General features: G+C 36.6%; 1 long non-coding RNA gene across 1 annotated transcript; it reads left to right on the top strand.

Annotated features, from left to right (window-relative positions):
• Window positions 1–1,841: 1,841 nt before the first annotated feature.
• On the top strand, window positions 1,842–7,428 carry LOC108961188 (uncharacterized). The gene is made up of 3 exons (XR_001989364.3): window positions 1,842–1,902; window positions 2,205–2,244; window positions 6,713–7,428. It is a non-coding gene; the product is annotated as an uncharacterized LOC108961188 (long non-coding RNA).
• Window positions 7,429–8,466: the final 1,038 nt, after the last annotated feature.

An 8,466-nucleotide genomic window follows, 5' to 3' on the forward strand; every position in this document is an offset into this window, starting at 1 on the left:
AACAGAGCTTACTAAGTGACTACCAGGACTGTAATACCACTGAGGTGTGGAAATTCTCACTGGGTATTCTTAAGACCACCCAGCCTGCAAAATGTGACACATTAGCTCAGTGTCCTGCTGCTGTATTTAGCAGCAGGAGGTGGCAAAGAGCATGAATGTAGTAGCTACTGGAGCTTAGAAGGTTACCTTGTCACTACCCCTGTTTGTGCAACTTGAACTGAAAGGCATTCAACTGTGCACTCAGGTCTGAATCACAGAGAATTGTCTCATTCAATGGTTAAATCCAAGCCTTGAGACTCATGAGAATGACACAAACTGGTTTATTTGGGCCAACAAAAGATTATGAAGTCTGAAGTTTAACTTGAGGACAAGAGGGCAAGAAGAATGGTCATTTCTCATCTTGTCAGCATGCTGAGATGACAGTGATGACAGATGATTTCCAGACATTTCTGTACCATGTTCTGGTACAACTTCACAAGAATACCTTTTCAATACTATCTCTTTTTAACTACAGCCGAGGGAATATGGGTTCAAACATCACTTAAAATTCAGCTGAACCTTGAATGACAGAGCTGTTCTGGAAAAACTTTGGTGTAGCACCGTCCGTGCTTTGCCAGAAATGTAGTTCTAGAGTTCTTTGTGGAAGAAACAAAATCTGCATTTGGTAGATCACTTAACAGCACTCACCCCTCACTTTTTAAAGTCAATCTCAGAAGGATTTTAGAGTTTAGGATTTTAAGAATCAGATAATAATGGCAGAAACAGTCATCTGAGAGCACTGTTGGTCTCAGATTATAAAACTCAGGTAACTAATCTTGGAACTGAGAGCAATGGAAGTTTCATATAGGTATGAAAGGACTACTTTCACTTTGGACATTTAATTTCTGCTCAAACTGCTTTCTTTTTTTATTTTTCTTGATCTAGAGTACTCGATTTATAGCTTACTGGTTAGAAAAATAAATTCTTTTTTTTTCTTTCATTGTTGTTTTTATTTTCTTTTGTTGTTGTTTTTTGTTGGGTCTTTTGTTGTTGTTTTTATTTTCTAATCCAGTATCTAACATGAATGGGAATGCCTCAGGCTGTCACTGTGTAATGGATGATGTATAATAGGCATGTGCTCTGACACTTAAAAGGGAGTAAGCCTGCAAAGATTTGGGAGATTATAATTAGCCATTTAACAGGAGCAGATGACAAAAAAACCCTTCAGTTTCATTACAAACTTTATTTCCAGCTTTTCCTACTGAAAGACTAGGGGGAAAAAGCAATAAAACTGTGTTTCCATCTTCCCCACCTAAGTAAGTGCATGGTGATCAAAGCTCTAGGAAGAGACAAATGCAGCTTCAGTTTAAAAGTAATAAATCTTCATTCATGAAGGTGTGTTGCCATAACAGCCAACTTCCTTTTGCATGGAGGAACTTTACTTGCTGATCCAGCAGAGATATTTTCACCTCCATATTATGAGATGATTCAATACATGATTAGAGTCTTGTATCATGACAACATTAGGGCTAACCAAAGTGCAAGTTAGTAATAATGTAGTTATGGGCTACACTGCATGTTAAATAATGTCTTACTTTCAAAAAGAAAAAAAAAAGTGTTCAGATTAACAGCAAAGCCATGGATTCAAGCAGTAAACAAACATGATTCTGTCACACCCTTTGGCAGCTGAGACAAAGTGATATCGTCAGCTCTGCCTTGCATGCCCCAAGTCACATGCTGTTTGTGACTCATTTAATTTCCACAACTGCCTCTATTGTTCTGCAGGGCACAACAGTATGAAGGGATGTCAACTGAGAAGCAAGAAACAACTATTGCATTGTTAGGTGGAAAAAAATAAATGTATAAGTTATTCATGCTTCTGTCTTTTGTGATCTCTCTCTAAAGACTATGAAGCTGTTCTTGGTAAGAAATACTTCTCTTGTTTCTGATGAAGATGGTAAATGAACCCTATATTTTTTATTTTAGTTATAACTATGGCTATTTTAACTTGTTTTCAGTTAGTGGTTATTGCAGGTAAAGCAGTTCACAGGGGAAGGGAGATGGACAGTGATTGCATCTGAATGACTGGCAGCTTGTGTCTTCCCTTGAAAGCATTGCTAATGCAATGAAATAATCAATTGACTTTCACATGAAAGAGGAGTTTCTCTCCTTGTACTTGTGGTACTGGAAAGGAAGAATCATATTACTGCTTTGCTTTCTTCTAGGTGCTCTACAGTTTTGCCCAAAACCAAGAAGCTTGCAGAGGTGAGGCAGAAAAGAATTTGGTTCAGAATTTATGAAAGACATATTTTTCTAAAGAATTTGCCAGAACAGTATCAATTGCTTGCTTACTTGTTATTTATCATTTTCAAAAATGCTGATTCTGGTTAAATGTAAATGGTGGTAGTTGACTGCCAAAACATGGTTAGGTTGCTGTTCAAACAAAAAATCTGTCTACTCAATATCTTAAGGAGAACAGTATCAGTATTGTCAAGGTTAGCGTATGAGAGATGCTTAGCTGTCATATCTTTTGCAATGGTGATTTTCTTGCAATAGCTGTAGGTAAATGCTTTAAAAAGGGAAGCTGTAAAAATTACCACCGAGTGATTAATAGTAATACTACTCAGACAAGACTTACAGCAGACAGAATCTGTTTCTGGCAGCTGGAGTGTCAGATACTGTCTAATATTTACTCCATTTATTGTCATTTGTCAGGTGTCAGTAGGTGTCTTAGAAATGGTCTCTGTGTCCTGACACAGTGAGCAGTGATTGCAGAGTGTTGGGTGTCAGTTTTGCTTTCCATTACACACAGGACTGGAGGATTTCAGCTCTCCTATGGAAATACAGATAAGGAGCCACAGTTGTGATGGGCATAAGGCTGAAGTCATCTTGGTTTAGTTCTTAAATCATGTTGTAACAATTTAAGAGGGCATTTCAATACCTCAGCATATCTGTAGGCTGTCCCAGTTGGCTTGATGATTTTTGTTAGTGCTTGTAGCAATATTTTTTTTCTTCCAATTTTCTTAAATAATTTTCCAAGGTGTTTAATAACCTTAGATTTAAGTGGTTAATATTCTTACTGCTGTCTCATAACTTTTTGGTAGATATGCATTTAAAGATGGAAAAAAAGTGTTACCCCACAGGAATTTAACAATTTTGAGTAAAACAACCACATCTTTCATGGCTGACACTTGAGAAGGAAGATAATTCAATGAAGGATGTACTAACATAAAAATGAAGTATAAAAATATTTTGTGTGTGAATATTCTGTTTTGCTAAGACCTGAAGATCTAAGCACCGCTAAATTGCACTCCAATATGCATGTTTGACATATCCAATATAACTATTAATTTATATCTTTGAATTGCTAATGAAAGTTATGTATGATAGATATTTGGCATGATGTGTTATAAGGTTTAAAACTAATAATAAAAAAAAAGAAAAAATATCAACAGCTGAATTTTCTCAAAAATTATTTCTGGCTTTCTGCATTTCTCTTCTGAAGAAGCTCCTTTCCTACTCCAGGGTTTCATTTTTGCTGAAGCTGTAAGAACTCAGAATAGCTATCTTAAAATCTATTTGCCTTAAATCTTGCTGGCAAGGAAGCTGAACTCTAAGACTAACATCATTAATTCCCATTCTTCTAATCTGTGTTGACTTTTTTAAAGATTTGAAAATAAAGTGTCTTTCCGGACAGGTGGCAAGGTGTAAAATCTCAAAGGAAATGTCATATGTTTGATGATCTCTGGGGGATCACAGAGGTTATATCCTGATGAGACTGCTAGATCTTCTTGAGCAAGAGCAGATAGAACACAGTGATAAAGCATGTATTCAAAGTGGATTTTTGTGCTTGAAAACTGTGTAGTGACCTCATATTTCTCCTCTACTTCAGAATCCTGTCATGTGAACCCAACTGTGTGTGATTATATGTTTCCACTTTGTTTCTGACACTTGAAAACTGTTGTGGAAAAACTACTGAAAATCCAGGCAGGAGGTGGACTTGTAAATACTATCTGGTAGGAACAACTCCCTTGGGAATGTGAGGCTCTGTACAGAGTTATGTGAAAATAAATTTGGAATAAAAAGCAGAGCAAGTAACAATACGGCCAAATGGATAAAGTCCAGATGTTCATTTGCAACACAACTCACTGAGTAAGTTATAATTAGAATATGAAGGCCAAATACATGATAAATAAATCTTATAACAGTCCTTGTCACTAAATAAAAAAATATTTCCCCTCTAAACATCCACTTATGCTCTTCATCTTGCTTGTTTCATCTATTTTCTTGGTCTTGCAGTCTCTGAAGTTGCAAGTTGTTATGTTACCATGGAGTCCACCAGAGAGCACCTGAAGCTGTAGCTTTTAAAAGATAAATAGATAATAATTCTTCTGTGACCTTTTGTGACTCATTGAATTCTGAGGTCAATAAATAATAAAGGGGAGAGAGAGGGGAAGAGGGAGATGGAGGAAGTTCCAGACCTGCTACTTCTAGCTCCCAGCCTGGTTTCTTAGAATATGAAAGCAATCTAAGCTTTCTTTTGGTTTTCTTTCTCTGAGTTTCTCTTTATTTCACTATTACTAAGGACAGCTTAGTAAAAAACTGTTTAGCAAAAAACAAGTAGGCAGTTTTTGAAAATATGATGGAAGTTATGGATACAGCATCTTTCATGTAAGGTATGTAGCAAGGAGCAATGTTCAGTAGTATTCTTTAAATACAGGACTGTATTTAAGTTGCACTTTGTAGCTAACAAACAGATATTGTTTGCTAATAAATCAAGTGGTTAATCTGATTTTTTTCTTTTTTATACTTTTACAGTTATATTAGCAATGTGATGGGGGCAGGGAGGGCACTGTGTGGAACATATCCCCTTCAATGAAACCCTAAGCATTCCACGAGACATGGTTATGAAGCAGTTCTGAAGTCTTGGAAACATAGGAACAGTTAGGGTGGAAGTGACTTCTGGAGCTATCAGCTAAAGCTCCTTTTCAAAGAAAACCTAATTTTAAAGGTAGATCAGGATTTTTCACTTTTCTTGCAAGCCTTCAGATATGGAAAAGCCAAACTGCTCTGGACCCTTACTTTGGTGCTTAACTATTTTCATTATTTAGATAATTTTCTTTATATCCAATGTAATTTTCTTGTTGTTGCTCACTGCTGTCACCTTGACCTTTTGCTCTATTTGTCTGAGCAGCGTTCAGTTTCCTCTGTATCTCTCCTCACAGAATGCATCCAGTTTCTCCTTAGCCACCTCTTTTCTAGCCTCAGAAAGCTCCATTCCCTCAGCCACTCCTCACCAGTGCCAGGGGAATGGGGAATGATCCATTCCCTTAGTCCACTCCCAGTTCTCTCATTGCAGCCCAGTGAGAGCACAGCTGAACCCAGCTCACTTGCTCTGTGGTGTCTGGGGTAGTTTTTTGACTGCCTGTTTACATGTCACCTCTTAAAGAAAGTCCACTCTCTGTATTTAAAAAAATAAAAATGCAAAACAGGACAAAAAAGCTAAACCATTACAACCTCCAAACAAACATAAAAGAACCCCCCAAAAAACACACCATCTGTTACACATTTTTCAGTCTTTGTATTGTCTGTATGTTGTGGGAATTTTTATATTTTTTTTTCCTACTGCTACTTGGAATGATGCTAGAGTATATTAGAAAATTATTTCTTTGCTATTTAAAATTAGTTTTAATGCATTAATTATACAGAATATAAAATCTTAAAAGCAGCTAGTCTTCTACAGCTTAATGCAGTTAGTTCCTTCAGCCCCTAAAATGACTGTGAAATGAATGTGTTTCAGACTATGTATATTAAAATTTGCACTCGACCCAAAACTTATCACAATAAAAGCTGGGGGGATGACAACTTAAAGCAAGTAAACTAGGTCATAGCAGTCTGCAAATATCTGGAAAGCTTTATACAATGATGGTAAAACATAGGCTTCTAAGCAAGGCAAAAATAGCATCAGGATGTGAAGAAAAGAAGTAAGAAAATCCCAAATAAGAAAGGGAAGGGGAAAGGGAAGGCAAAGGAAATCAGAAGAACGGTCTCTAAGTATTGGTCTTAGTTCTGGTTTTGGCTACATTAATTTTCACAGAATCCAGGGGAGCAAAAAAATTCCCCTTCTCAAAGGTCACTAAGGAAGATTTGAGATGGAATTCATGGGAAACAGGAAACTCAGGGAATGTTTCAATATTTTGATATCATCATGAATACCAAAGTGAAAGTATTTATAATCTGTTTAGTTTTTCATGAGAAATGCAGAAACTTCTGTAGTATCAAGAGTTTTGAATACTTTCCAGTGTTTTGAAGCAAGACAGCGAAGCTGTTGTCCATTCCTACCTCTGCCACGTGGCCATGGGTTTAAAACTATTCTAGGAGATATTACTAAATTTACCTATGTCTCAGGGTTGTTTTTTTGTTAGAGTTGTTTTTTGGGGGTGTTCTTTTGTGTCTGCGGGTGGATGGGCATTGCTCGTGGGGTTTGGTGGGAATTTTTGGGTTTCTTTAGGAACAAGTACTCTGAAACAGGGCATGATGTCTGAAAACCTGGACCTGTTCAAATCAGTGATAGAGCCCTCAATACCACAGAGTCACAGTTTTATCCAATCATTAAAGTTCTTCATCCTTACTTAAACTGCCCATAAGTATATGAAAAACCAGAGCTTGATTTCAGGAAGATCGCCTTTCTTGAGTTTAATCTCAATCTGTGCATCTTTCCATAAAATTTCAGAACTCTCTTCTTCCGTCTGGCTGAGCTTTCACCTCAGCAGATGATTTGGACTGCAGTCTGTGTTCTGCAGAGTGATGTGTGGTTGAAAGCTTTGCCACTCCACACAGCTACCCAGTGATGGTCAACAACCAGTACTGTGATTGAATGCACTGCTTGAATTTGAGCCTTTGTCCAGCAGAGTCCTAAAGCTTCAAGGATGGAGCCTGCAGTGTCCTTGGGGAATTTGCTCCAGTGTTTCTGAAGGAACAAGATGGTTTTACATTTCAGCTTGAACCTTCCAGACTTCAATTTTTGGCTATGGCAGATCATTCTTATTGCTCTCAATTTCTCTTGCCTGTAAAAAATTCTTAAAACCTAACACTGATGAGGGACAAATGAGAAGCTTAGATTCTGATACCTGTACAAACTAGATTTTTGTGAACTGGATACTCCAATAATAAATGTTTTAATATCTAGACCCATATTCATTCTGAGATATTTTTTCCTTTCTAATTCTATTTCATGTAAAATGATTACATAATAATTTAATATGTTGACATTTTTTCTTCTTATCTGAGCCTGGCAGTTTTCAATGAGTTCTGGTTCATATATTAATGAATAAATGACTTGAAAACAAACAAAAAAAAATTGTTAGTATGAAATTAGGAATTACTCCATGTTTTTTTCATTTCTTACCTTACTTGTCAGCACATGCCACTTAGCAGAGCTTTGAGAATGGTAATTGTCCTCCACAGTGCCATGAGAAGTGAAGCAGTTCTCATCTTGAAATGTTAAGTTATATAATCAAAAGAAACTTTACCAGACAAACTGATTGTTCTGAATAAATAAAGACTTTTTCACTCTTCAGTATTCTTTTTTATTTGTTATTGCCCTGTGGTAGTTTAGAAATAGCAGTGTTTTCCTTATTTCTGCACCCGTCTGAAACCTCACAACCATCCTCTGGCTTGGTAAGAAAGAAAAATTTCCAATAAAAATGATACTTAAAAGAACAGAAGCTATCCTATTCATTTCAATAACTCTTGAACCATATTATACCTTTCAATTAAGTGTAAGAAAAGGTGGTCATAAGACAGGAGGTTAAACTCCTGTAGAAAGGAATCTCATTAAAGTGTATTGGGTTGCTCCCATTTCAATCCCTGGCTTTCAGAAGAGATGAGATAAATTATTCTTGCTTACAGTAAAACTAGGATGCTAGCACAATTCCCTGGGTTCTGGTAAGAACTGATGCTGCTGTTGAAATATTAGATATGATCCAAAGAGAGGAAGTGCTGCCCACGCATGAAGGGCAGGAAAGGTTAGATGTAGCTATTCAGTCAATGAAAAAACAGGGGATCCTCACAAAAAGGGTTTGAAAATTACTTCATCCACAAGCTGTAAACAAACTTATCCTAGCAACAGAATCCATTAAGAGTTGTATTGACATAAACACCATAATACTTGGGCTTAAGAACTGTGCTCTTAGTAAGAGTTTGGAAAGCAGTTTGTTCAATGTGGTAAGCAGTACATTAGTGCAGTGATGCATCTCCAGAAAAACTGCAGAAGGAAAAACATGTCTTTTTATTGAACTTTCTAAGAAACTTATGGTGGCATTATCTAAGCACCACATACCGAGTCAGTCATGAAGTCAACTGAAAAATGCAGAAGTTTTTGCTAGTCTTCTCTGCAGCACTTTATGAGACTTTTCTCATTGCAGTCTTTAATTTCATATACAGCAGCAGAGAAGTATGGTTAAAAAAATAATTTGAAGGACTGAA

Source organism: Serinus canaria, chromosome 4 (genome assembly GCF_022539315.1).
Source record: "Serinus canaria isolate serCan28SL12 chromosome 4, serCan2020, whole genome shotgun sequence".
Lineage (NCBI taxonomy): Eukaryota > Metazoa > Chordata > Aves > Passeriformes > Fringillidae > Serinus > Serinus canaria.